The sequence below is a fragment of the Pollachius pollachius genome (genome assembly GCF_949987615.1).
Source record: "Pollachius pollachius genome assembly, chromosome: 2".
NCBI lineage: Eukaryota > Metazoa > Chordata > Actinopteri > Gadiformes > Gadidae > Pollachius > Pollachius pollachius.
The window spans coordinates 34,652,837-34,680,336 of NC_136935.1; the positions used below are offsets into that span (position 1 = coordinate 34,652,837).

Sequence of the window (27,500 nt, forward strand, 5' to 3'; positions counted from 1 at the left end):
CGGCTGCTTTTACTGTCGGCATGTTGACGGGGATGACCCCCCCCCCCCCCCAGACTGAGGCTCCCAGACCCCCACTCCCCCCTTGTCCCCAGTGATCACAACACAGTGTTTGGCCCCTGTAAAGGCCCCCCTCGGGGCTGACTGGCTCTCGTCTCCCCGACAGTCCCGTGGTCGCGGCTAGCCGGCCCGGGACAGAAAACATCTTCATTTCTTCCACGCATCACTTCCTAACGGCGCGGTGGAACGCCAGGCTTCGCAGAGGACGATTGTAGTGCCGGGCTTCACGCAGGTGATGGTTATCACTAGCTGCAAGGAGGACTCCTTCTGACAGTGCTGTTTAGCACAATTCTGAACCTATTCAATGATTGCAAACTTGTAAACTGTGGCCCTTACTGTGCAGCAAAGTATTTGACTGTAAACTTCTAAATGAAAACTGCGTTTCCCAGTTTCCCATTCCCTCTGATCAGCGCTCTTTGATCTGAGATACCGTCCCCCTCCTCCCCTCCTCTGCCCCCAACTCTTAGAACAATAGAGTCATTGGTACCTGCTCCCCTCTTCTCCTCCACCTCCCCTCTCACCTCCATCTCCTCTTCATCCTCCTCCTCTTCCTTCAATTTAAATTCTTCTGCCTGTTCTTCCATTTCCTGCTCCTCTTCTTCCTGCTTCTCTTCCTTCCCTTCCTCCTCTAACTCATCCTCCTCCTTCTCTTCCTCCTCCTACTCCTTCTCCTCCTCGTCCTTCTCTCCCTCCTTGTCCTCTACCTCCTCCTCCTCCGCAGCGTTGGTCAGCAGGGTATCTTCCCATGTCAGCGCCCTGACCACTGCAAGCATGACACACATTTCTCCCAGTCCTGGAAAACCTGTCAGAGCCAGATCCAGAAGTCATAACACACACATGCCTGCACGCATGCACGCACACACACACACACACACCCTTAACCATACACACACACACACACACACACACACACACATTCCTGCTTGTTAGCACCCACACAAGCACAATGACACCCTTACACATGCAGACAGACGCACACACACATACACTCTTACCAACACACATACACACTTGTGTATGAGAGTATATTTCCTTTTTTCCTTCTTGGCCCTGTTTGAATCCTGAAAATGTTGTTTCATCCGAGTGGTTCTGTGTTTCTGTCATGACACGTTGTGGATGAGAGGGCTGGCAGGCCCTGATTGTATATGATTCAGGTGATTCAGCCTCAGATTAAACAGTCAGGGCAAGCTTTGAATTTGTGTAAAGCGGGGTTGCTTTACATACGTCGTTGAAGGGTTTTGTTATTCAACTTTCTAATTAATCCAAACATTAACATAATCATTGTGTCAAATAATTTCCAATCTCCCTTTCACCTACCTGCAGGTTATTGTGTGGGTTTGTGTGTGTATATAAAGCTCTCTCTCTCTCTCTCTCTCTCTCTCTCTTTCCCTCTCTCTCGCTTTCCCTCTCTCACTCTCTCTCTCTCTCTCTCTCTCTCTCTCTCTCTCTCTCTCTCTCTCTCTCTCTCTCTCTCTCTCTCTCTCTCTCTCTCCTGTGTGTACATGTGTTCATCAGATTGGCAGCAGACTTGGGCACTGCTCGGGCGCCTTTCAAGTTCCTGGTTCCTCCTTGTTTCCATCTGGTTCCTTCTGGTTCCTCCTGGTTCCTGGGTTGTCCCGACTGTCCGCATCCAGGTTTAGCAGCAGCAGGGGGACAGTGTTGGGAAGCCCCTTCCTGGTTTTAAATATAGACCAATGGGAATATGTAAACACAACATCACTAGCAAAGCATCCCACCCAGCGAGACGCTCACATCCATAACCTTTCACCTACGCTCGCCATCTCCTGGGACCGGCCTCGCACGCCCACCACTCGCTTACGACGCTGTCGGGAACACGGCTTGAACCAAGGTCATGTTGGGGGGGGATGGTTTAGCACCGCCGGCGGGGGTTCTGACATGAGGTATGAGGTTGTGTGGAGAGAATGGCACCGGGGAGGTCCTGTGATTCACCCCCAGTACCGCTCAGTACAGCTCGTCCCTTACTTTTCGTCTGTGCCCAGTCCGGCGGATTAGTCAAGCCCTCCCCATTGTTTTCCTTCCCAGAAGAACATGGGTTCAATATGCGCCGCTGTTGTTTTGTCATACTTAAAATAACAGCTCACTTGACCCCAGTATTGACCCCTGGGGAACTCCGTGTTATGAAATAACAGTGAGGAAGGCTCGGCGGGGCATGCCCGCGTGAACCTTTCATACACTGGTGACCTGTGGCCAGTGTATCAGGGATTTATACATTCAATATTTTTATTCAACATGTTGTGAATATATGGTAGGTTCTATTCCCAGCAATTATTTAATTTTTTAACAAATGTATTGGTTGTTGTGTTGTAGTACTTAGTCTAAAGTTATATTTGTTATTTATTTAGCTAGAGTCAGATAGAAGAAAAAGTTAACAATAAACATTACATCTTGTATTTGGTGCTTTACATAACCTCATGGTTATGCGAGGAGTTAATGAAAGGTAGGTAGCTTCCCTTTACTACCCTCTCAGGCCATGATTTATTTGGTTCAGAATAGTTGCCCTCATTGCCCCTGTGATGGATCTCAGTTTACATAATCAGGACGCGGCAAATGAAAAACAACACGATTTTGTGTTGCCGATACGATGTTTTACATAGTGCATGTGTGTGCGTGCGCGTACATGTGTGTGTACATGCGTGTGTCTAGGGGTGTGCGTATTGTCCCCCCACTGCATCATCAGAGTAAACAACAGCTTAAGAAGGTGGATTTCCACCCAGACGGTGTCTCTTGGCACACATGGGTGAACATGACACTTCCTATTTTAAAACTGTCTGCTAACTCTGGCACAACACATCCCAGCTCGCCTCTATTTCCAGGGCTCCAATTTCCTGACATAATTAGCACTTTCCCAACACAGGGGAAATTCAGCAGTTAGCACAGCAGAATTTCATGCGAGGGATTTTATCTGGATGCACATACACTCACAAACCCACACACATGCACGCACAGAGACACACACAGCATTAGATATGATGTTCCTTGGGGCTCCCTATACATCCAAAGAGCCCTAACAGGCCCCTGACTGATGACACCAGGCCCCCCACAGCCACGAGTCAATACCCCCTCACCCCTTAATAACTCACCCCACTGCCTACTTTCTGAAGCAGTCCCACTTTGTTGGCTACCAGCTCCTTACATAGCACAGGAATCTATGTGTGTGTGTGTGTGTGTGTGTGTGTGTGTGTGTGTGTGTGCGTGTGCGTGCATGCGTGCGTGCATGCGTGTGTCTGTGTGTCTGTGTGTGTGTGTGAATGTGTGTTTACAGAAGGGCCACATTCTTGGTCCAGTCCGTCACAATACCAGGCAGTGCTGCATGAAGGTTTGAAACGCATTGGCATGATGCATCACCCATCCATCACTTCACACATACCTACACGCTGTGCAGAAAAAAAAACACACACAGACACAAACATACATACATGCATAGATACACACACATACACATAGAGACACACCATCCACAAAACACACACACACATAGACACATACACACACATAACACACATATGCTTTCCTGGCCCTACATATCTGAAACACTTCTCTCAATGTTTCCCCCTTTTTAGTCTTTTACATCACTGTGCTTTACTGGACTCTACTGTGATGTTTATCTCGAGGCTTCCAATGTGTATCACCATTAGTGCAGCCTAATTGACGGCCGGACAACATTATCAACCCTGTTTATAGCGCTTTTCTTCCACTTCTAAACACACAACCAGCTCAACTTCCCATCACAATGTGGGGGATTCTGTTTGTCTTTCACAAATTATTTGAGAAAAACCCAAAGAAAATAATGTGAGGAAAGAATTTGTTATCTCGTTCCTAAGAAAAACGTTTCTCGTCGTATATATATAGCCGAGTCATGCTTAGTCATGCTTCTGCTGTATTATTTTGACATAGTTGTATTAAAGGTCAGAAAACTGCACCGCCTTTCCCTTTCATGATGCCTCTCCTGCAGGGCGGTGCGGAGCACGGCGGCCGACAGGAAACCGCTACGCGCACGGGAATTTACAGCGGGAAGTTCACGCGCCTGAATTCCCGTGCGCTACAACAAAAGCCTCCCCCGCGTACGGAGGAAGAGAAGGCAGCGCAGTTCCTACTTTAACAAGCAGTCTTCTACTTATAGCCAGCTATAAGAACTCTGAACTCTGTATTGAGTAAGGAAGTGCAAGTAGAAATAGATTTTATATTTATGTATATAAAGAAATGCATATAAATGTAGAGTAGGCTGATTGAATGAATCAGTACATTATGGGTTCCCTACAGTTTTCCTTTCTTCTTTCTTTCTTTCCTTCTCTCAATTTTTCTTATTTCCTTTGTTCCTTGGGTTCTTTGCTTGTTCACGTCTTTCTTCCGTTTCGTTTCTTTGGGTGGATTTGTGTCAGTGAATACGAGCTCACTGTGTTGCTGTACGGGCCTTCTGTCTTTCTCCTGCTACTTGTGCCATCCATGTTTCTTCTCGTGGAGGTTGTTTCCTCCAGTGGAGAAGTGCTGGGGTGGGATATCGCCCTGATGGAGAGAATACAGGGAGAACGGAGACAGCCACAGGGGTGCAGACCCCTAACCTATGGCTATCCTAGCCCTAGCCCTGTGCTGTGGCTAATGTGATCCAGCCCCCCCCCCCCCCCCCCCCTTGCCCCCTGCCCCCACCCCAGGGAAACTGTAAATCTCTCTGGGGTGGAGGGGGGGTGTAAGCTGCCCAGGATGTCCCGGGTCAGCGAGCCAGCCCGGCCCCGGCGGGACCCCGTCACGGTCGGCCTGCTTTATGCCCTCGCCCTAGGTGTCATACGATGGTGTTGGGAGGGGTGATGGTGTCAGTGGTGTGTGTGTGTGTGTGTGTGTGTGTGTGTGTGTGTTTGTGCATGTGTTTGTTCATGCATTGGTATGTGTGTTTCTGTCTGTATACTATGTATGTGTTTCTGTCTGCGTGTGCATGTGCAGTATGAGTGCCTGTATGTGTGTGTGTGCTAGGGTGTATGGATGTGTTTGTGTCTGTGTGTGTCTGTGTGTGTGCCTGTGCAGTATGAGTGTGTCTGTGTGTGTGTGTGTGTGTGCGTGCTTACGTGCAGCAATGCCTGTCTTGAGTTAGTGGGCGGGGCTGATAGTGTAAAAGTTCTGAGGATAAGGTGTGTCTCTCTGATAGCAAGACCTCCAGCAGATGGTCACATCAAAGACACACACACACACACACACACACAAAAGCAAACACACATGCACACACAAGCACACACGCACACACATATACACACACAGGGCGAGAGGCACTTGGGAACACGCGCACATGTTTGGCGCCGCTTGACTAGAATGGAGCATTGTGTGGAGCGTTGTGTTGTTTACCTTTTCAAAGACATCGCAATTTTGTCTGCAACGCCATCCTCGTGCCACCACATACACACACACACACACACACACACACACACACACACACACTCACACAAACACACACAGCATATCCCTCCACCACCACCACCACACCCTCCGCTTCCTTCCTACCCTGACACTTCCTCTATTTCTAGGTCAATGTGTTGGCAGGTAGCCCCTTTGAGGCCTGGTTGTCGGTGCACAAACACACACACACACACACACACACACACACACACATCTGCACACACATAAACATGAACATACACATACACCATCACATATATAGATAAACATACACATAGATACACACACTTCCCAAAACACAGATAGATTCACACACATACACACATACATAGATAGATCCACATGCATATATGTACGCACACACTGTTGGCAGGGTGTGGGGATGTTTGAGTGAAGTTGGCGCGGTCCCCACCTGCTGACTTATGAGGACTCTGTTGTGTTTCTCCCGGCCGTGTCTGCTCCTGTCTGCTGAACCCCCTGACCCCACTCCTCCCCCATCTTCCCTCCCCTCTCCCACATCCTTTCACTCCTCCCCCGTCCCAGGCACCCATCCAAAGCCCTGTTACCCCAGGTAGAGAGTGAGAGGGGGGAGAGAGAGAGAGAGAGAGAGATGAGTAAATAGTGAGAAGCAGAGAGGAAAGAGGGGAAGACAAGGACGGGGGGGGAGGGAGAGAGATAAAGAGAGTGATGGTGTAGAGAGAGAGAGATAGAGAGCGAGAGTAGATTGATATCATATCATGATATGACTGACCCAGTTACTTGTAATCTTCTAACTTCTAATTTATGGAGTAATTTAAACACACACACAAACCAGACAAACACACGTGCCCATGCCTGTTCCTGGGAACAACATAACTTGATTCGGGTCACTGCAACACGATATGGGGTGGGTGAAAGTAGAAAAAATGAAAAAGGGTCAAAAGTGATACTTTAATAGGATGTTTGTTTTGTTTACGTTTGTTTTTACCACTTCCTGATCCTGTGTTTACTGCCCGGGGATGGGGGGGTGGTTAGAGAGTCGATCCTACAGCCCTGAGGTATATTGGCCACCGACCGGCCATTAAACAAGCCCGCCTGCGGGAGATCCTGTTCTTATCAGCCCCTCTCTGGCCCTTAACCTCACTCAGTCACGGAGGATGTGGGGTACTCCGCATCCCCTCTCTCTCTCTGGGAGTGTGGGTGCTCACAACCCCCTACTACCCTGCTCCAGGTCACCTCCATTGTGGCACCCTGCGTCTATGGGTGGGGAGAGCTCAGAAGGGAACCAGATTGCATCTGTTTGTCTTTATATGCTAACATATTGTTCAACGTTACTTTAATGGTTAGTTTACCTTCCATTTTAAAATGTATTTTTATATTATCCATTTACGTGTCAGTTTTTCAATTTTGTGAACAATCAACATTCATATTACCACTGTTTACCGAACTAAAATCGCCTTACTCTTCCCCTTATCCTCGTTAATCAGCTAAACTCAAAGTCTCTTCCACTCTGTAGCCCTGTAGAGCAGCTCATACATAGACCCCTGAGTGGTCTCATTACCTAATGAGTCAGCCTTGGTCAGCACCACCAGCTCAGCCCCCTGCTTGGCTAATAGCTGAGCTAGGGGTTAGCTTAAGTCTGACGATAGCATGATGTTGTGAAACATAAGTCTGTTGCATAAGTTCCAGTGCAGTAACATGCCTGTCAATGTGTGTGTTTGCTGTGTTTTTATATTTGTGTGTGCTTGTGTGTGTGTGTGTGTGTGGTTGGGTGTGTGTGTGTGTGTGTGTGTGTGTGTGTGTGTGTGTGTTTGTGTGTGTGTGTGTGTGTGTGTGTGTGTGTGTGTGGCTGTGTGTGTGTGTGTGAGTGTGTGTATAAACGTGTGTGTGTGTGTGTTTGCGTGTGCGTGTGTGTATGTATATAAGCATGTGTGTGTGTGTACAAGTGTATGGGTGTGTGTGTTTGTGTGAATGTGTTTATACTGTGTGCACTTTTTCCGACAATGCCCGGCTATGCTGGTGTGTGTACAGGGACAGGTGTGGCCGTAACTAGGGCATTATATAACATCGATGCCTCCGCTGTCTAGACAGGAAAGATGAGTTGGTAAGCAGAGGGTGATAGCAGAGAGAGAGAGGTTGGAAGGGAGAGAGGAGAGAGATGGAGAGGTACAAAGAGATGTGGAAGGGAAAGATGGAGCTAGAGAGAGAGAGAGACCGAGAGAGGGACGGAGGGAAAAAGAGCAGCAGTGATGGAGAGCAAGATATTGAGATAGGGGGGAGAGAGAGAGAAGCTGAAAGATGGAGAGACCGGGTAGAAAGAGGGAGGGGGAGCTATGTGTTCATTTTACGAGTGCCCACTTAGATATTCTCATTGCTGAAGTGCTGAGGCTTTCGCAAGAAAGCCCTCACTTCAACCGCCACACACACACACACTTACACACAGCATGGCAGAATAGAATATGAGGGCGATGCCGTGATGGAATGGTCCACTGTAGCCACTGCAGCAGCAGTACGGCAGTGGGAGCACTAGCTGCAGCAGTCGCAGCAGAATCACACAGAATGTACTAGAGAGAGAGATAGGGAGAGAGAGAGGAAGATAGAGAAAGAGTGAGAGAGAGAGAGAGAGACAGAGAGAGGAGCTTCAGAACCACTCAAGTGCTGGCACCAGCGCAGCCAAGCAGGACCAGGAGAACAGTACAGCTGTCTCCTGTTTGGGAAGAGGGAAGGAAAACACATACCCAAACCCTGCACGCTGGGTCTGATTCAAGTGACTCTGTGTGTTCAGTGGATCTAAGAATAGCCTGGCAGGGAGGAGAGAGCGTGGATACAGATCGGTGCTGTGCTGTGACAGGTGGTGGGGGGGGGGGAAGGAGGGGAGGATCTCCGCTCAGTTTGGGACATCCAGGCTGCTGTGGTACTCGTCTGGGTTTGAGCTGGTGTCGTTTTTTTCGGGGCTGGGTTTTGGATTTGAGCCTAGTCTGGGGTTTTGGACCGGGGTTAATACTGGACTGAGACTCGGGTGGATTCACCTCGTGGGGGGCGTTTGGGCTGATACTGGTCGTGCGCTGGTTCCAGGGGCGCGATGTCTCGCTCTATGAGGTGGCAACTGCTGCAGAAATCCATCAGCGAACACCTCCGCTTCTCCTCCTGCAGAGCCCTGGACGCCCTCAGCAAGACCACCAGGGAGGGCCGTCTGGAAGGTGAGAGGGTGAGGGGGAGAGGTGGAGTCCACGTTTTTAGAGGGGAGGGGGTGAGTGGGTGAGTGAATAAGAGGGAGTTATTGAGGGGGTGACTGAGTGAGTGGTTGACATGGTGAGATGGTGGAGTGAGTGAGTGAATAAGAGTGTGAGTGAATGTGTGAGTGAGAAATGGAGAGATGGAGAGTGACTGAGTGAGTGGTTGACATGGTCAGAGGGGAGGGATGAGTGAATGGGTAAATCAGTGAGTAAGAGAGGAAGAGAGTGAAGTGACTGCTGAGTGATTGAGTGGGCTAATGAGAGGCTTAGTAAGGCGTAAGTCATTTGGTGAGTAAGAGCGTTGGGGAGAGTGGGAGGGAGAGCGAATGGGGGAGTGAATGGCGTAATTGAGTAATTTATTGCATTACTGCCATGAATCCTGCATGTGTGAGATGCATCTATGCATCTCTTTGTCTGCAGGATAGTTCCCTAGGATTGTGAGTGCAAATCTCTCAGCCTGAGGGGTTTGGCAGTGGTAGTGACATGTCAAGCTGTTGCAGGAGCATCTCAAGGAGAATGTTTACTGCAGTGTCACTCTAGACTATCAGAAGCACTGCAGGGCTTCTCTGAAGGCAAGGTCTGCTGCTACTATCTGTTACAGAGGGAAATAACCAACAATGATGTTCACTATACAGAGGGGGTCTAAGGGGAAAAGGTTATGCATGTTTATAAAGGTGTATGCGTGTATAGGTTACCATAAGAGTTAACATAAAACCTTTTGTCTGCTAGCTAATAAGTCTGCACCTTGGACTTTGATAAGCATATGACACGTTGCTTCCCCAATCTTTTGATCAGGAATATCAGTATTTTAGTCTTTAGCAGTATTTCTTGCTCTGTGTTGAATGTGAGAGATTGTGTATGGATGTGTGTGTGTGTGTGTGTGGAATATGCATTTGCCCAGCCGTCAGTGCACGTCCCTGTTATGTGAATGACTTAAAGTGAGTAAAAGCTGCCTCAGCCACAGTTGAAGTGTTGAAAGTAGAGTACCTCCACTGGGCCCTTAATGCATTAATAATGCTGATCTGTAGCGGCGGGGAGCACGGCGTGCATTAGAACAGAGCTGCTGCTGCAGCTGCAAATCTACCCACACTCCCAAGGTTCCTCTGGCAGCACGCCTTTAAACAATATCGCCAGGCTCCTCCTGGTGTTTCATATTTAAAATCTGCAGAGCTGCCCGGATGGAGTGGTATAAATATTGTAGAACCATGACCGAATTAGGGTTTTATCACGCAAATGACCACACATTGTGTAATATGAGGTGATGGAAAGATAATGGACATCGGCCTCCAATCTTGTTCTTAAATGCACTGTGATTTAAAGATAACTACATATAGCCTGCATGTGCTGTATACACCGATATCAACTAAACTGTACAAAGCCTTTTCAAAAAGGCACAAAGGTGTTTTGTGAGTGTGCACGTTACATAAATCCTGACCGCGGGAGTCTGAGTCAATGGAGGAGGTGGAACAAACCATCTCCTTCGTCTTTCTAAATCATCACAGGTGCAGCTCTCCCCCCTCTCTTTCATAGGCCAACTGACACAGTGTTCCCCCCCTACCCTGAGAATCCCTGAGCTGAGGGACTCAGGAGGTCAGCGCCCCGTGGCCTGACCCCGGTATTGGAGTGGGGATGGCCAGGTGATGTATATCTCCCAGCCCCTTCCCCGTGCAGGATGTGACAGACAGCCTCCACATAACTCACCCTCTCTCTCCCCTCCACAGCCCTGCATGAAAGGGGAGGAAGAGAGTTGAAAAGTGGGTCAGCCATATTTCAATAACAGCTAATTACAGTTCTGACACTAATTTCTCCGCTGTATCTCATCTTCCGAGAAATTGAGAAAATCTGCCAGAGGGTTTTGTGTGCGTCAACCGCAGAATTTTGCTTCCAATGACAAGCGTTGCGAAAGCATCGTCTGGCAGGCGTTGGAAGAAGCCCCCCTTCCTACCCCAGGAACTCAGGAGGACAAACATCGTAAAAAGCCTCATCAAGTCTAATGTATTTCTACACGCCTTTATCAAGATGAGGACGGAAGTGCTTTACGACGCTCACGCTATAGGATAGCTGGACATCCACCTCTGACCCTCAGACGCTCAACACATGGTAGTTAGATGATAGTTTGTTGCTCGGATGGTTCTCAGATGGTCCGGGGAACCCAAAGACTTGTTGACTTTGAGATGTCATTATGTTGTCATTTCTTGATGTTTTGTACCAAGCTAATTCCATTTCAGATGCAGGTTATTTAGGAGCAGGGGGTGGATATTGCCATCTTTCTCTTGGATGCCCAAAGATACACTGAGTACATTTGGGATTGAACTCAATGCGTTTGTTCTGGGAAGACAAAGGCACAAGCCCGTACACTGCTCTGCCCCTGGAGCTGTCAAACCAGCTATCCAATGGAGCCTTCCAGACCGAGACCTTCAGTGATGCCTCAATCAGTCACACACTGCAGCGTTGTGGTATGCTTCAATAGGTTTCATGGTTCTCACGAGATCAGAGAGATCACAGCAGGTGGAGTCCAGACTCCACCTAAGGACGCAGGCCCCCAGATGGTGGAGGATGATGTTGATGATTGAGGAAGATGTATTGCAGTTCTTCGCGTGCAGCAATCGGTGCCTCCCATACAGTAATACTGGTTTTGACCCCAGGCCTAAAGGTTCTGTGTTTGAACCAAGAACCTGTAGGCATCCCTGATGCTTGACTCCTACTTGCTCCTTGATGGTTGACTGTACACGGTTTTGGATCAAGCATCTGCTAAAAGACAGAACAGCTTCACTGTCTCCAGCAGTGTATGAGGAAGTATCCCTAGCTTCAACCTAATCACCCAAGAGGAATTTTAATGCCAGACCTTACCGGGGTGGTACCAGTCGTTAACAACACATCCAGCGTGGAAAGCTGATTACTGTTTTGTTTTGGATACAAACTGAATCTGCGTGACTGTATTCATCCTGTGATTAGCGACTTATGTCTACTTAATTATGAAGGCGGGGAGACGATGCAATGCTTTCTCCCCACCGATAAACAAGCAACCACTTGAAGAATGTTTACTGTAACTTAAAGTATTTCCCCCACCGGCTACAACATGGGATCCTCGATGACGCATTCGCTCTCTCTCTTTCTGAATGAGCCTAAGGGCGAGCTATGTGTTTCGGAGAATTTGGCTTGGTGTCTCCAATCTGAGAGTTTCCTGCTGGCGTCTCCCAACGCTGCAATCAATAGGGTCACAAAAAGGCAGGGTCATGGCTTTAAAGATGTAAAGGAGAATGTCTCCTTTATCTAAAGACAACAGCCTGCTGTCGTCCCGGATCCTGTTGCATGTTGTGGGTGTGTATTCAGAGAGAGTTGTATGGGCTACTGTTATGGTATAGTCCCCCTTTAAACCCCCTTTCAAACTGTGTCCAGTAACTTTTTTATTCATTTGCTTGTGTCTTAAGATTTAAGACACATCCACAATTTTTGAGTCTGCAACGACTTTTTCAATCTAAATAGATGTCAGACCAGAGTTCTGTAACCAGTGTCATTATCTGCTTCCTCCGAGGGGTGACACAAGGTCAAGGGTTTACAGGAAACTTGAAACAGGAGTATGTGGACTGACATACAGACGGCCAGGCAGCCAGAGTGACAGTTTTATTGCTTCATTTCTATCCATTAGTAGGATGGATAGAGTTTGAATTTGGCTCATTGACAGCAAACACAAACTGACTCAGTCTGGGTAAAGGGAGTGTTCGTCAAACAAAGCTTGTACCGAGGAGTGCCACGATGACTTTGAGGAACCGAAATATGATTTCATGAATGAATCGTATCAGGATGAAATCCAAGGGAAATGACCCTGGGTGCAGTTCATTGGCCTTTGCCCTTGCACAACCATTGGTGCTCTGGCGTGTCAATCAGCCTGTGGAGGGGAACATTAAGCCTGTGAGGATTTCACTGTGTTGTTTGTAGTAGGCTTTGTAGTAAGTGCATTTGTAAGCTGTTTTGATTAGGAATGGAGCAGAATGTACAGCAGAATGGCTGCTAGAATGAGATCTAATCCATAATCAGAATAGTATTGGTTTAGTTTTATTAAGTTTGACAATATTTGGTATAATGATAGAAAATTTAGCATATGTTTTCTGGTGTTTAAACATTTGGTAGACACTCAAAGCGATTTGAAATCTTTTATAACGACATTCAATTCAGGAATAGGAGTAAAAAAAATCCTTGATTTTATACTGATATATATATATATTAATCTTTAGTATTCATAATATAAAGTATTCAGGATCATGCAACATATGTATTTAATCTATGTTTCCCCCCCATTTTCTTAATGTATTGTGAACCCGGCGCCACAGCATTACCAAGTGAAACATTAACTCAGACCGTCAGGGCGTGGGTTTGGTGCAGTCTAGAGAGGCGTGTCACACTTGTGTAACCACCATGGGTGACTGTAAACTGCAGCCCAGCAAACTACTACAATGCTGCATCTGTTGGGAACGTATAAATCAATGCAGTTCACAGCTGTGGTCCACCACATGAAGAAAACAAGGTTCCAATACAATGTTACACTGAACAATTCATCCTTTTGTTATACATTTAAATATTCCTGTAATTATAAATATATAAATAAAAATGTCAACAATAATAATAAACAATCAAATGCCAATACAAACAAAAAAGTCTTTGTTAATAGAACAATGAAAAATGAAACATTTTAAAACATTATTTACCAAACCAAACAAGCTCATTGTTGAGGCCCAGCCAGGGCATTGTGTGGCTGTAAAAGGAGCACCACTGGGAGGCTGTGGGCCTTATCCCAGCCCACCGTGGCCTCCTCTCTACATCTAAACCCACGCAGATGTCCAGCCTCTATTGTGGCCCCTCCAGGACTTTGCGGGGGCCCCTCACCGCCGGGGCCCATTTCACGCCTCAACACTGCCAAAGGAGGAAGTCAAAAGGGCCGGAGCATTGTGACATCACTATGGAGGTCTATGAATAACATTGCAGTTGGCAACCTTGTCGCAAATTAGCATCAACAAAGTGCTATCCTCTGGGTTACTCTCGCTGCCCAATACCCCACTTGGGATTAAAGAATGCCTTTGTTTTGGACCTCGACAAAGAAAAGACTTCCGCTTAAGGACTTCCTTATGCCCTTCTTGAGACAGCAACACTCGCGTAAACAAAGCACAGAGCAAACACCTCGAATTAAGTCCAAAATACATCCTTACCTGATGTTTTTTGGTCTGATTTAAAAGCATCCTACTGCTTTAAGGTTGTGCTTCTTTAAGGCTTAGTTATGCTTCGACGTCGAAGCAACGCAAGGGGGTTTATGGACCCATTATGTCCTTGCGGACCCTCCTTACGTGCGCCCCCCAAATTGGAACCTTCCGTCGAGGCGACGCAGCAGCAAGGGCTGTGCTTGTTCCGCTAACCAAAACCGGAGGCAGAACCAAAACAGGTTCACGACTGGTGATTGCATCGACGTCCAACCATAACTAAGCCTTTACCTGTGATAGGTCTGGTTGAAAAACATCCTACAGCTTTAAGGTTGTGCTTCCTTACCTGTGATAGGTCTGGTTTAAAATCCCTCCACTGCTTTAAGGTTGTGCTTTCTTACCTGTGATAGGTCTGGTTTAAAAACCTTCTACTGCTTTAAGGTTGAGCTTCTCTGCCTCTGATATTTCTGGTTTAAAATTCTTCTACTGCTTTCAGGTGGGTTGGGCCTTCTAATACTATTTGAACCACACAAGGTGGCCTTGCTATGCTCTTGATCTGTTAGCAATTATTGTCTTATCCTTGAGTCTTTCTGAGCTGGCTCCAGGGATTATGAGGTTGCGGCTGTAATAACACATCAAACAACAACAACAACATGTGTTCCTGGTAAACATGTTAATGTTCTGGTGACAGCCCTTTCCTGATTGACTCATGACACAGATAACCACATCCTCAGACTCCAAACATTACACCTGCTACCAAGGTTTTATTTTGACCTGCCAGAGTGGAAAGATCTTCTGAACAAGCTCTGAATTTCTGTATCGTAATTCAATCTGCCACTGGCAGGAGTTAATGTTAGGTTCACAACACCCTTTTCTTTATCTATCCATCTACCTTTGCCATGTACGGTCTCCTCGGTTCTCTGATGCCATGTGTGCGTATTTCACATCATGCGGTGGCCTCTGCAAAGAAAGACAGACATGCAGGTTCCTGCTGCCTACTGTACAGCCTACTGTAACCGTGCTGTCTTGTTCAGCATTGGCGGCTCCCTTTATGAGTCTATATATAGCGGCCTTTCCATATTTTATGAGCGGCTGCAGCAGGCTTGCCGTGCCCAATATGTTGTTGCACTGTTTTCACTTTCTATCTGAGGTGAAAGGATAGCGCAATGCTACTGTTTAGTCATAAAGCAGAGGCTTTTATGAAAAGGGAATTGCAGGGATTTCTATTGGTCAGATTGAATGAATGAGCAGCTAGGGCTTAGGCACCTTGCTCATTGACTTATTGGGGAATAGGGGGACATTGGGATTACGTCCCAGAACCTTTGAGCTGGGCGTCGAAAACGTTTGATTATTTCAGTGTTCTTTCTATGTTCTATTCCAAGCTCTACTAAATCTGCTCCTTTCTTCCTCTGGTAGCAACCACTCATGGTTTAGTGTCCTGTGTTCCTCTGGGTATTTCTACTCATGGTTCAGTGTGTGCTCCTGTGTTACTCTGGTTATTTCTACTCATGGTTCAGTGTGTGCTCCTGTGTTCCTCTGGTTATTTCTACTCATGGTTCAGTGTGTGCTCCTGTGTTCCTCTGGTTATTTCTACTCATGGTTTAGTGTGTGCTCCTGTGTTCCTCTGGTTATTTCTACTCATGGTTTAGTGTGTGCTCCTGTGTTCCTCTGGTTATTCCTACTCATGGGTTAGTGTACTGTGTTCCTGTGTTCCTCTGGTTATTTCTTCTCATGGTTTTGTGGGGCTGTGTGGTTTTGCTCGCAGCTCCTGCTGAGTTCACTTCACGTCCACTGCTTCGCTGTTGCAAACCGCAGATGTTTCAGAACAAGTACGATGACTGCATGGGCTGTTTGGTCTTCAGCAGGCATAGCAGGACGGAAATAGACGCAACCCTGCGAAGTACACTCGCTTGTAAGATTCTTTATTCTAGATTCAAGTCGTTCAAGAGCAGTGAGGGGGTAACGGGGTGGGGGGGTGTCTTGCTAAATGATGATACAGGTAGCCAGCAGATTTTTTTAGGCCAGCCTAAGGGGACCCCAAATATGGGGTTTCAAACAGCCCTAATCACCACACCGTCTTGTTCAATAGAAAAACAGATCCTACTAGTGAGCAGGAGAGTTAAATGGCGGCGCTTTCAACGCCACCTAAAAGCACACACACCCGAACACACACACAGATCTTGGCTGGTCTTGAAGCCCTCAACCTTGAGCGGCGTGTCGGTGGGCGAGAGGCGTGCGTGAGGCCTGCACCTTCTGGAGAGGAGAGGCCTTCAACAGAGTGGCCCTTCAAGGCTGTGGAGGCCCCTTGTTCCCGCAGCTCGGAAAACTCACAAGGCAGCTTGTTCTGCGAGCGCAGAGGAATGTTGTGTTAAACCCGATGACTCGACCGTTCAGGACCGACTTGTTTACTTTGGTTTCCCCCCCCCCCTCCTTGCTGCGGCTCTCTACCGCTCTTTCAATACCTTTCTCACTTTCCCTCTTCGTCACACTCACTCTCTCAATGGGTTCCCTCAAGCTTGTAAGAACAACTCTCTCGCCCACTCCCCACGTCTCTCTCACCCTCACTCCGTCCTGCTGCTTTCTCTGTCTCCCTGTACGTCAACCTCCCGCTCCGTCTTGTTGTCATTCACCGGCTTTTGTGATTCCTCTCTACCGCTGCCAATTTCTTCCCTTGTGTTCACTTTTGAATGAACCTGAACCTGTTCCATTCCCAGAATTGAAATTCCTTTGCATTAAAATAGTACAACTTGACTTTGGGACATATTGGAAACAGGGATTAAGGAGAACCAGGCGTTACACCTGGTTTTAAGAGAAACACACCAAACCAAGAGTCAGCTCGCCAGGATCACTCCGACAGGGCTTTTAATTTGAGTCAGAATATCAGCCGTAATAAAACAGCGCTACTGCAGTTCCTAATCACTTCAGGCTTTCAGGGTGGACTTGGCTGAGGGTGAGTGGAGCCGGAAACATCGGCACAAAGCGGTCAGGGACTCATGCCCACCCCCCCACGGTGATGGGAAATAAGCCTCCACAGGCACTGAGCACCCATCACACTGGGTGGGGACCAGAGCTCAGAAAGCTGCTTACTGAGGTGTGTGTTTGTGTGTGTGTGTGTGTGTGTGTGTGTGTGTGCAAGGGTATAGGTGTATGTATGTATATGAATAGCCCTTTCCTATGTACGGTATTGTGTCCCACTGAATCTTAAATGAACCCCTTATTTCCTTGTATGTCTTACAAGCGTACATTAAAAGTCGCGGCGTGATGCACGGGGACCCGTGTTTGGTGGGTGATTACTCGGAAAACATACAACACATTCCACCAGAATCCATTCCAGATGGGTGCTTAGAGGACGCTTTAGTGGCCCCGTTAAAGCCCTCATCTCATCCCTAGTGACCTCACGGCCCCGTTGGGTCCGTGGTCCCCTGCTGTTTGTTTACTCTTCATCGCCCATTAATTTCCTGTACTTTTAGTGGCGGCCATCTTGAATGTATTAGTCGAATCGAAACCAAGAGGTTGGCGGTGAGGCCTCGCGCTTGTGTGGTTTGGTTTATGACTAACTCACCATGTACTCATAACGTCATCCCTTGCAACATTTGGTTTATTTTACTACTTTTATCAGTAAATGTTTGCTTTTCTGTGGATGCCTACTCACGCATTTAATCTTAAGAAAGCATCTTAAAGTTGTCAAAGTGAATTCCCTGATTGATTTAATTGTCTTAAAAACAACACGGCATGCAGGTATTCAACTGGACACCATGCCGTGTTAAATACTCCCATGTGATTCGTCTAAAGAGAACCCAAACAGATGGGTGTCCTCCAAAATGGCCGCAGGTCAGCCAATCACCTGTCACAACACTGGAAACATCAAACTTCTGCGTGCCATCATCACTTATTGCTTACTACAATCGCGGACATATACACAAACAAGCAAGGTCAAGGCCAGCGTTGGTTCGTTAAAGGACAACTGCTTTACCACCAGATGGGATGTTGCCATCATGAGCCATTTCAAAATCGACCCTGTGTAGTGACATCACGCGTGGGAGTGTCCACCAAAGATGTATGACAGATAGATACATTTACCAGGAGACTAGACCTGGGATCTCGCAGGCCACTCAGAATTAATTATAGACTTAATAATTAATTTTATTAATCTATTTATTTATACAACTTTTATTGTAAAAACGTGCTTGTAAGCAGTTAAATATCAAAAAAGGTGAAGGGCTTTTATTATGAAATTGCTGGTGCACGTGATCGTGATGAGGAGCATTTGGTTGTTTAGCAAGTCTCATTCAACTTTCTCACTGATGAAATATAACAATTCTAGATCCAGATCTACTCGCAGTGATGAACGCCTGTCAGCTGTGCTGTGCATAGCCACATCAGGAGTTACACCTGACTTCAGTGCACTTGTTCAAGCCCACTGAGTACTTTTTTTTATATGTGCCTACCCTACATTATCAAATGTGGATGCACTGTTGTTGTAGTTATTTGTAAACCAAACTGTACAATCTGTAATTATGTTGTGCACATGGTGAATAAAATGATTTTATTCACGTTAATTTGGAGTGACTTTTAATTACAAATGCTTAAGAGTGACAGCAATATATTTCCTATAATGCAATCTAATGGTTAAGACATGAAACAATTTCCTATGCCCTCAAAGGCATTTGGAAATGTCTTATGTGGCCCCCAATAAAAAATTATTACCCACCCCTGCACTAGACTGTAACCAACTGGAACGTTGGTCCATCCATAGGTTGACACCCCCTCTTTTGACGTGGCTATGGGGTGTATTTTGAATGGCTCACACCACACCTGGTGATTGAATAGGAGCCCTTTAAAACCAACATAGTTATTCCCCGATGTGCTGCTCTAACACAACACAAACTCTCTGACCCAGCCTCTCCCGTGCGGCCCGGGCATCCAACACATGTCATCCAGAGGCAGTTATCTGCCCATTAAGATTCCTCTTTCCCCGTATCCAAGTGACCATATGCCAAGGAGACATCATAGCCTACTTTTAACGGGGGTTGAAAACGCACGCATAAATATTCATACGCCAACATAATCTCTCACAAGGACCAGAGAGGTCACATGCTAGAAAGCTGGCTCTCACACTCTTTGAGTCTTGTCAACTTTCATTTTTGGGGTTGCTCGAGATTTATATGGAGGATTAGGGGGACCTGGTTCTTCTTACTGTCCCTGGGGTCAATGAGACTGCAGGAGAAAGAAAAAAAGTAAGGGTAAAATAAGGCATAAAAATACAGGAAGTACTGTTGAACAAGAGCCGCTCTCTCCGTTTCACGTCTACCTGAGTCCAGTTGTTGAAGCTAGGGTGTTTAACATATGAAAAGCCATTCTAAAGCAAAATGGAATACAGTTTGCACAAAAGTTTGTAAGGTTTCCTTTGTGGTATGAAGTCGACAGCGTAGGTGTTGTGTAAGCCGTTATGGCCCTTGTCATCGCCCAGGTGACATTACCTACTCATTCCTCCCCGGCTCCGCATATTCCAGTGAAAGCTGGGAGAAATATTGGACATCAATCGGAAGGCCTCTTGCTCTGAACCCTCCGGGCCTGCTATCTTTCCTCTTCTGTCTCCTCCATCTGCTACCACACGTTTGTCCATTTGACGTTATCTTGCGGAAGATTTGATTAGTCCTGTCAGTCAAAAGTCTGTCCAATGTTTCCCTGCCAGTCAAACAAGTCAAACATTTGAGTGCCACTTAACGGACTCAGAAGCTAAAGGACTCTAAGAAGGGAGATAGGGGGTAGAGAGTGACCTCCCGGTCAACCCATCCAGGTCACCCCTTCAGGCACTCTGTCTGATTACTAAAAAGGTGGGAGGAGGGGTCACCTACAGCTAGGTGTACACTCTGCTCATATTTCCATCAGCTTACCACATGGTGCTTGACAAGACAAGCAGGGAAAGACTGGGTGATGCAGGTGGTTCAAAAGGCAGTCCTACACTGTGAGAGTGTTCATCTCTATGAATGGATCGTAAATATACATCATACACTGCATCCGGGTCGGAGGTCGGCAGTAAAGATGTCAGCTCGATTGTTAATTAACTTGGATTTAGCTTGAAGTCTGCGGGTATTAACGGCCCTCGCAAAAATCCATCAAGTGGGGGCAGTTGGACTTCTAAGGACGGGGCAAGACATACCTCTGGGCAGTTTGCTCTTCAAAAGGCCTGAGTCGAGGCAAGATTGCGATCCATCACTCGTTGCCATTTTCAGAGGTCATCTTTTCTTTCACCGCTGTGGGTTGCTGCTCGGCGGCCATCTTGAATGAAACGTCCAATGTACTGAACTTAATGTCATTGTAAATGTAAAGCGATGTATCACTTTCGTTGTTGATATAGACTCCTGTGTTTGCACTGATATGTTTGGGCTATTATTTAAACAAAAAGACTAGCAACTAGCTCTGTATTAAGCCTTGATTCTGTTCCCTCCCTGACAAAGACCAACAAAGCTCTTTTGAGTGGATGGCCAGCCTCCCAACATTCATTTCTTCTGATAGAAAGGTACTGCTGCTGACCTTTTAACCTCTTAGTCACTTAGGGGTCCCGACCCCGGTGTCATCCTGAATGGCTGGATTCTGGACCAACGGCCAGATGTGGTCACCCTTTGCCCCTCTAGTCGCTAACTTCAGCCCCTCAAATGCAAGCACTGAAGCGCTTCATGTTAGCATTGGGGCTAAGTGACACTTTGACGATGTAAGGCCCATTCAACCCAAGTCTGTTTGTGTGTGTGTGACTGTGTGTGTGTCTCAATGTGTGTGGCGAGGGTCGGGGTCAATGAAAACAGTGTGTGTCATTCATTTTTTCTGAATAAATGCCCTGACAGGTCACAAACAAGCCCATCTACTACGCTGAACACAATGTTTACCATTCAGTGGCGGCCAAGGTCAAAGTGCCAAACGATCAGTACAGAATGTCCTAAACTAGGCATTCTTGGAATGTTATAGTGTGCGTTCGTCTCAAAATAGAGGTTGGGTTTGATTGCGCCCAAAGTGGTGAGACGTCTAGGGTTCATGCCCTCCTATATAGTATGTGATACTTGTGTTGTGTGTGTCAATAATGGCCGCCTTCTCAAGTAGCACAAAACGTAATGAATGCTGAACACACTCTGCCTTTGCTTCCTCTGACTTTTCTTTCTCCAGGGTCAGTGTTGGTGTCTTGTGAGCCATTCAGACTGGGCCCGCTATTGAATCAGGACACAGATTGTCTCTCATTTGGCTCGTCAACATAACAGCTTGTGGCGTATCTGTTGCTGTGTTGTACTATGAAGATACTGCCTCGAAGCCTTCATTACGCTGTCAGGAACGCATCGAGTTCCCATTGGAGACATAGAGCGAGGCGCTGTTTTCGTACCTTGTGCCAGGGCTCTTCAGAACCTCCTGAATCATTTTTCTACCCGGGGAAACAAAGGCTTGGTTTGAGCTCTCTCTGGTAACACTGTCTCTGCTGGGGATCACAAGAAGTCGCTTGTCTTTGAGGAAAGTGAGGCTCATTGTTTAGAGGCAGAAAACCAACTGCTGTGTTTGAGCGTCTGCATCATGTGAGTCCTCTCTCTTCAATGAAAGCTTACAGTTATACCAAACCGGCAACATCTAATGTTCTAATTATTGAATTAGCTAGCATTCAATTTAGAGACCTTATCTGCTGTTGGCTTTTTTATCTGCTCTTGGCTGATGAAACATTTTACATTAGATGTCATTGTAGAGTGCTTTCTACAATGATTCATTTAGTTTGACTCATATATGCAGCAATGAGAAAGAATGCTGATTGGCTGCTGGATTGAAAATTCCATGGCAATCGTCACTAATCGTACACTTTAGTTGCTCCGTGATGCACAACACGATGGGAGGTAGCGAGGATGCATTTCCCATCAATCACTTCCTCTGTTTGAATCTGATCCAAACTCAACCTCCATGGTGTTCCTCCCAGGTTCTATCCCCCCTCTACAGTGGGAGGACCCAGGGAGAGCAAGGCCGACCAATGTAATAATAATCAGACGTGATGGAGATAAGGGTCATTTCTACCCTCCTCCAGATGGAAGGGCTTAGGGCCCCCAGCCGTCCCCGACCCCCACCCACCACAGTTCAGATACAGCCCCTGGGGGACCCTAGAGGAGGGGAGGGGGGGTTGTAGCCCGGACCGTATCTCCTGTCCCCCACCAACCCACATCACCCAAATACACACACACACACTTTTAAAACCCTACTCGGCTGCCTACTCAGTGTTTTTATGTATGTTTAGCCAATGAACTGGCTGCAGCCTGTAGGAGAGATCGACAGAGACAGTGGAAGATTTATATATATATATATATATATATATATATATATATATATCGAGAGAGGGAGATAAAAGTGCTGAGTTGAGGTAGTTACACTACTTTCCACTTTTCCATATATGGCTGTGTTGATCAGCGTTGTAAAAGGCCATTTGCAGCATGAAATATAGTTCATGGATGTTATATTTGAATGCAATGTTTTTCAGTTGTAAGAAGCAATGTATGTAGGAAACATACGTCAACTACATAACTACCTCTTCATATTTTTCCAGCACAGCTACACTGTGTAAGACCGTAAACTAATAAAGACTATAAATCCTGCTGGCCTCAGAGTCCTGCACGGGAGATACTGCTCAGCCATCTTTAAGATACACGTGAACACGCAAGAACATACATGTGAAACCCCGAACCAAGCATACAGGAACATCTCTACAAATCTTTAAAGTGTGGCCCTTGTGCATGAATGCTTGCATGTGTCCACGCATACACACACACACACACACACAAAGTTGTTGGTACAGAGGTTTATTTTATTTTATTGTCTTTCTATTTATATTATTCAACTTTGTACTGAAGTGTAATCTATCTGCCCATACATTATACACTGATGTTCACACACATACACGCACAAAAACACAAATACATACACTTTCCCTATGTCCAAAGAAGTCTCTCCAAAGCACTCCATCATTTTCCTTGTATGCTTGAATCTGTGTGATAAGGGCAGCCTGGAAAAATACCTACTTTCTTTGGCTTCACTCTGGTCTTCAGGCTCTCTATCGTGTTATTGTTATTAAAAATAGCTTTTTGAATAGCTGTAAATAATGGGGAATTAAACCTGCTAAGTGTTAAGAAGGGAACCTGCCCTTTAATCATAGTAGCATGTTATGCTAGGACAACTTGAATAAACAATGGACACAGAAAGAAGCATTGAATTAAGTATCTCTTTGCTAATATTTTAGACTATGTGTCCAGACTATTTACTATGAAATTTAAAACCTCAGGCAGTGTTCTCACACAGGCCCCATGTTTAAATTCATGTTATGAATTGTAAATTTATTTAGGACACAATAAAACGATTACAGTCTGGTGAAGATCATGAGGTACATTTAGAATGATACGGTTCCTAACATCTTAACCAAATTGCAATGGCCCCCAACTGGAATTGACATGATTTAGGTTTCTTAATATAGCACCCTCCAAACACAAACACATTTCAAAGTGCTCTATAAAGTAATGTGAATCTAATTATGAAGATATTTAAAACCATCATGTGAGACATAGCAAGACAATAATTAAAAAATAAAAATGTTAAATACTAGGATCGGTAGCCTACAAAGGAGGCATATAGATCAAATATGCCAGAGCAGTCATACATTTTGCATTTCACAGCGAAAAAAAGTGTACCTATTTTATGTTTGTTGTGACAGACTAACAGATGGAATGTTTGGTCACGTGGACACGTCCCCCCAGGTTATAGTTCAGCCCAGGTCAGAGGTCGAGGTGAGCGAAGACATTAACTTCCTGAGTTACTCGCTGAGAGGCTCTGGTCAGGGATGGATGCGGACAGACGCTTCTCTTTCTCCGGAATTCCACCGCCCCATGCGTATGGAAATCCATGGCTACTCCAAACAGAGAAGGAAATACAAGAGTAGAGGGCAGCAGGGTCTGCCCTCTGGAAGTTCAGTGGAAAGAGTCTTGAAAACTTGCTTCTAATGCAAACAACTATCTACCGACACGGCTATTGAGAAAGATAGCTTAATAACTACTAAGACAGCTTACTTGGCGTCAGTACATCTGTATGATGAGGCTGTTTTCCAAGGGTTATCTATGCATATTAGGTTAGCCATGGTGAGGATCATATTAAGGTTGCAGGATCGGAAAATGTTAAAAGATTTCAAATGCAATTACCAACTGCTGAAAACACCACAGAACTATCCGAAAAAATCGACATCAGAGGAATGGTTCCTGGTTACATTCCTCTGATGTTCTAGCCAAACTGTCAACTGGGACTCTCTTCTTCCTCGTTTGAGTTCAAACTATCCCTCCTCACTCAAAATGGCCCCCGCAGGAGGACTGATTCTGGTGAAAGTCGGACCTCGCACCAGGGCCCCTTCTGATTTATTAGTGTTGAGAGGAGGTTGGCACATGTTTGGCACCTATGATAACTTCCACAGAGCACATGTTTCCATGCAAACCCCGCCCTTACTTGAAATGATGTCAGTCTCCCAACATTCTGAGGAAGGGAAGTCTCTCCCGCCTTCCCCCTCCCTGTCTCTGGTCTGTCTGTCTGTTGTCTGTTATTTAGCAGTGCCACTGATAATGGCCACCCTAAATAGCAATAGCACACAATAAAATAAGCGTTTAGTGATTCAGCAGATGCCTTTATTCAAAGCTACATAGAGTGAAATCAGATCCATGTATTTGAAGAGAAGAGTCTAGGGCTTCTTGGTCAGACATGCCTGTTGGTTAGGTTTCAGACATTGGAGATCGAACCCAGAACCTAACGCCCTGGCCACTGCACTATTTATTACAGAACAAACAGATAAAGCATATCTGTCACAATCTAATGTAACATATCAGTACAACAAGCTTATACATGAAGTTTCAGCAAGTAAAGTTTGTTTAGACTGTTAAGCATACCGCTGCACTTCTTTTGGATTGTATTCAGAGGAGAATACGTCTCTCTTTCCAACCTTTTCAAATTTAATTTCACAATGAGTCAACATTGAACATTCCTGGTTTCAGAGAATACATCAGAAAAAGAGAGACATTAGCGCACTAAGCGGGAAAAAATAACTTGCATTATAACAACACTTTTGTTGGGTGAGGGTCATGAGAACAGGGTAGGAATATGATTATTTAGGCTATTATTATCCTTAATTTTGGCTGATAACAAACGCTGAAGCAGAACACACATGGCCATTTGGTAAACCCTGTTTGGACCCGTACAGAAATTAATCTGGAGATGAATTGTTGATTTACCTCTCTCGGTCTCCCAAACAACTCTGAACATTTCCATGTATTACGAAAGAACGCTACATGATTGTCTGTTTGTTCTTTGGAAGCCAAAGGGCTGGCCTCATTTTTCAACTGCCAAACCTTTGGTTCTGCTCAGAAGACCTTTAACAATTCTTAGAAAAGCGTTATTAGGGGGAGTTCATACATGGTCTGATGAGCACGGTCTTGTATTAGGGGTGTGCATCTCTCCTTTATAGGATGATCCGATATGTATCCAGATACATGCGATATGATATGATTCAAGTACGATAAATTTTAATATAGAATGATTCGATGGGATTCGATTCCATGTTCTAACAATCCGGTGCGATTTGATGAGATGTGATTCAATCCGGTAGGTACAGTTAATATTCGTTTAACTTTAACACAGACATATATATTTTTTGGCCATCAGATAGCAGATTTTCGGACATGTTGATTTGTTCTATGTTTAATAAGGCTGTTTTTCGCACACTCACAACTCCGGACGGTTGTTCCCTGCTCGCGAGACGCGGAGACGTGTGCGCAAACATTCACAAACACGCACACCAGGGTCCAAAACTAACACTCGCCACTCGCCAATTACGAGTAGATTTTGTCTCTGGCTGGTAAATTTTTAAGACCACTCGCCACTCTGGCGAGTTATTATTTTTTTTACCGGCGAAAATTTAATTTTTCGTTACTGGAGGAGAACGACGCTGGTATCTGCTAGTTTCCTGACAGAGTAATGTGTCTTTTCAGCAGAGACGATCTTTTGGCACGTAAGCGCGTGATGCCACCATTCAGCGTACCCATTGGTGTTGTTTGGCGCGCCCAGTAGAACTGCTAGTTTCCTGACAGAGTAACGTGTCTTTCCAGCAGAGTTCTCCAAGTACGTCTCGCTGCGGCCTGCGGGAAGGCGGGGCGTGACATCACGCCCCGCCCACATCACGGGCGAGTGCATTCTGGGATTGTTTGCGCCCGAATATATTAATAATATTTTAACGGTAAATTACGTAAATATATATATATATATATATATATATATATATATATATATAAAACGGGTGGCATAAATCAAGCGATCTGATTGGTTCCTAACTGTTGTATATTGAGCGTATAGTTGTCTGAACTGAGTGAAGTGAGTTGTCGTTCTGAGTTATCAATATTATGGCTTCGTTCGCTCGTTATCAAATGGAAACCATCCATCGTAACGTTACAACTTACTCCCTGTGATAAAATGTATAGACTGTGTGCTAGACCGATCTAACGGGGTCATCCCTATGTTCCCCGCTTTGTATGTGACCGGTGTTTTTCGTAGGTGGAATCCGGAAGAATGAATATTAGGGTTACGGTTATGGTTTTACATGAATTAAAAAAAAAGAACTTTCCCTTAAGTCATGTCTTTGAATACTTTGTCCACCACTGGTCAGATATTCATGTTTATATAGGGCTGTTGCAGTCTGGTTGAGCTAAAATCAGAAACAGTGATTCATATTTTAACATACATTGCTACTAGTATTAGTGCATATACTATTAAAATATTGATTGAGAATCGCATATTAGACCCAAATGACATGTTAAATAATACTGATAGCAATTCACAACACTTAAAAGCAATTTTTATTTGGTTGGCTGGTAAAATATCTGCCTGGCTGGTAAAAAATTTCACTTACCAGCCAGGCTGGCTGGTAAGTGAAATTTTGAAAAAGTTAGTTTTGGACCCTGAAAAAGTTAGTTTTGGACCCTGACGCACACGGATCCGCACACTTCCTTTAATTTCATTTTTCTGTTCTGTATGGAAACGGAATGAAATGAGTTGGCAATGCTGTCGTGATATCAGACTAAAGCTTCACTTAACCGATTCATAATGTTTAAATCGGTGCATCGACCCATTCTTGGTCATCTTAAATCGATTCAGGGGCCCACATATTGATGTAGTCGCATATGTGTTAATCCAGCCAGTTACATATTCATATCGGTGAATTGTGAAACCCCTATCTTGTATGTATATTTATTAATAACGGTTCTTGTGCTCCCAAAGTGTCCTGTCTAGTACATCTCTGAAGATGTTAAGATTGTGTGTGGTTCCAGAGTGGGACCACCTGGGGAGCCCTTCTATGGAACAATTGCACATTCTCCTATCAAATGTTTATGAAATATCCACTAGAGCGCATTTACAACAACGTTGAGATTAAATTGATGAGATGGCAAATTGTTTTTTTGTACCCATGAGGTAACAGTTTTACAGCAGCAAAGCACCAGTTAGATAAAGATAATTTGTAGTAGCTACTAATAACCATTGGCTACTTATTACCAATTGACAATGTGTGCGCTAGAGAGGGTGGTACTATAAATGT

The 27,500-nt window shown here is 45.5% G+C and overlaps 1 protein-coding gene across 1 annotated transcript in view; it reads left to right on the forward strand.

Annotated features, from left to right (window-relative positions):
* Positions 1-27,500, forward strand: part of LOC307070625 (rho GTPase-activating protein 7-like) — a gene marked incomplete at its 5' end in the record, with an annotated part of 92,598 nt that overhangs the window by 25,893 nt on the left and 39,205 nt on the right. The window lies entirely within an intron of this gene.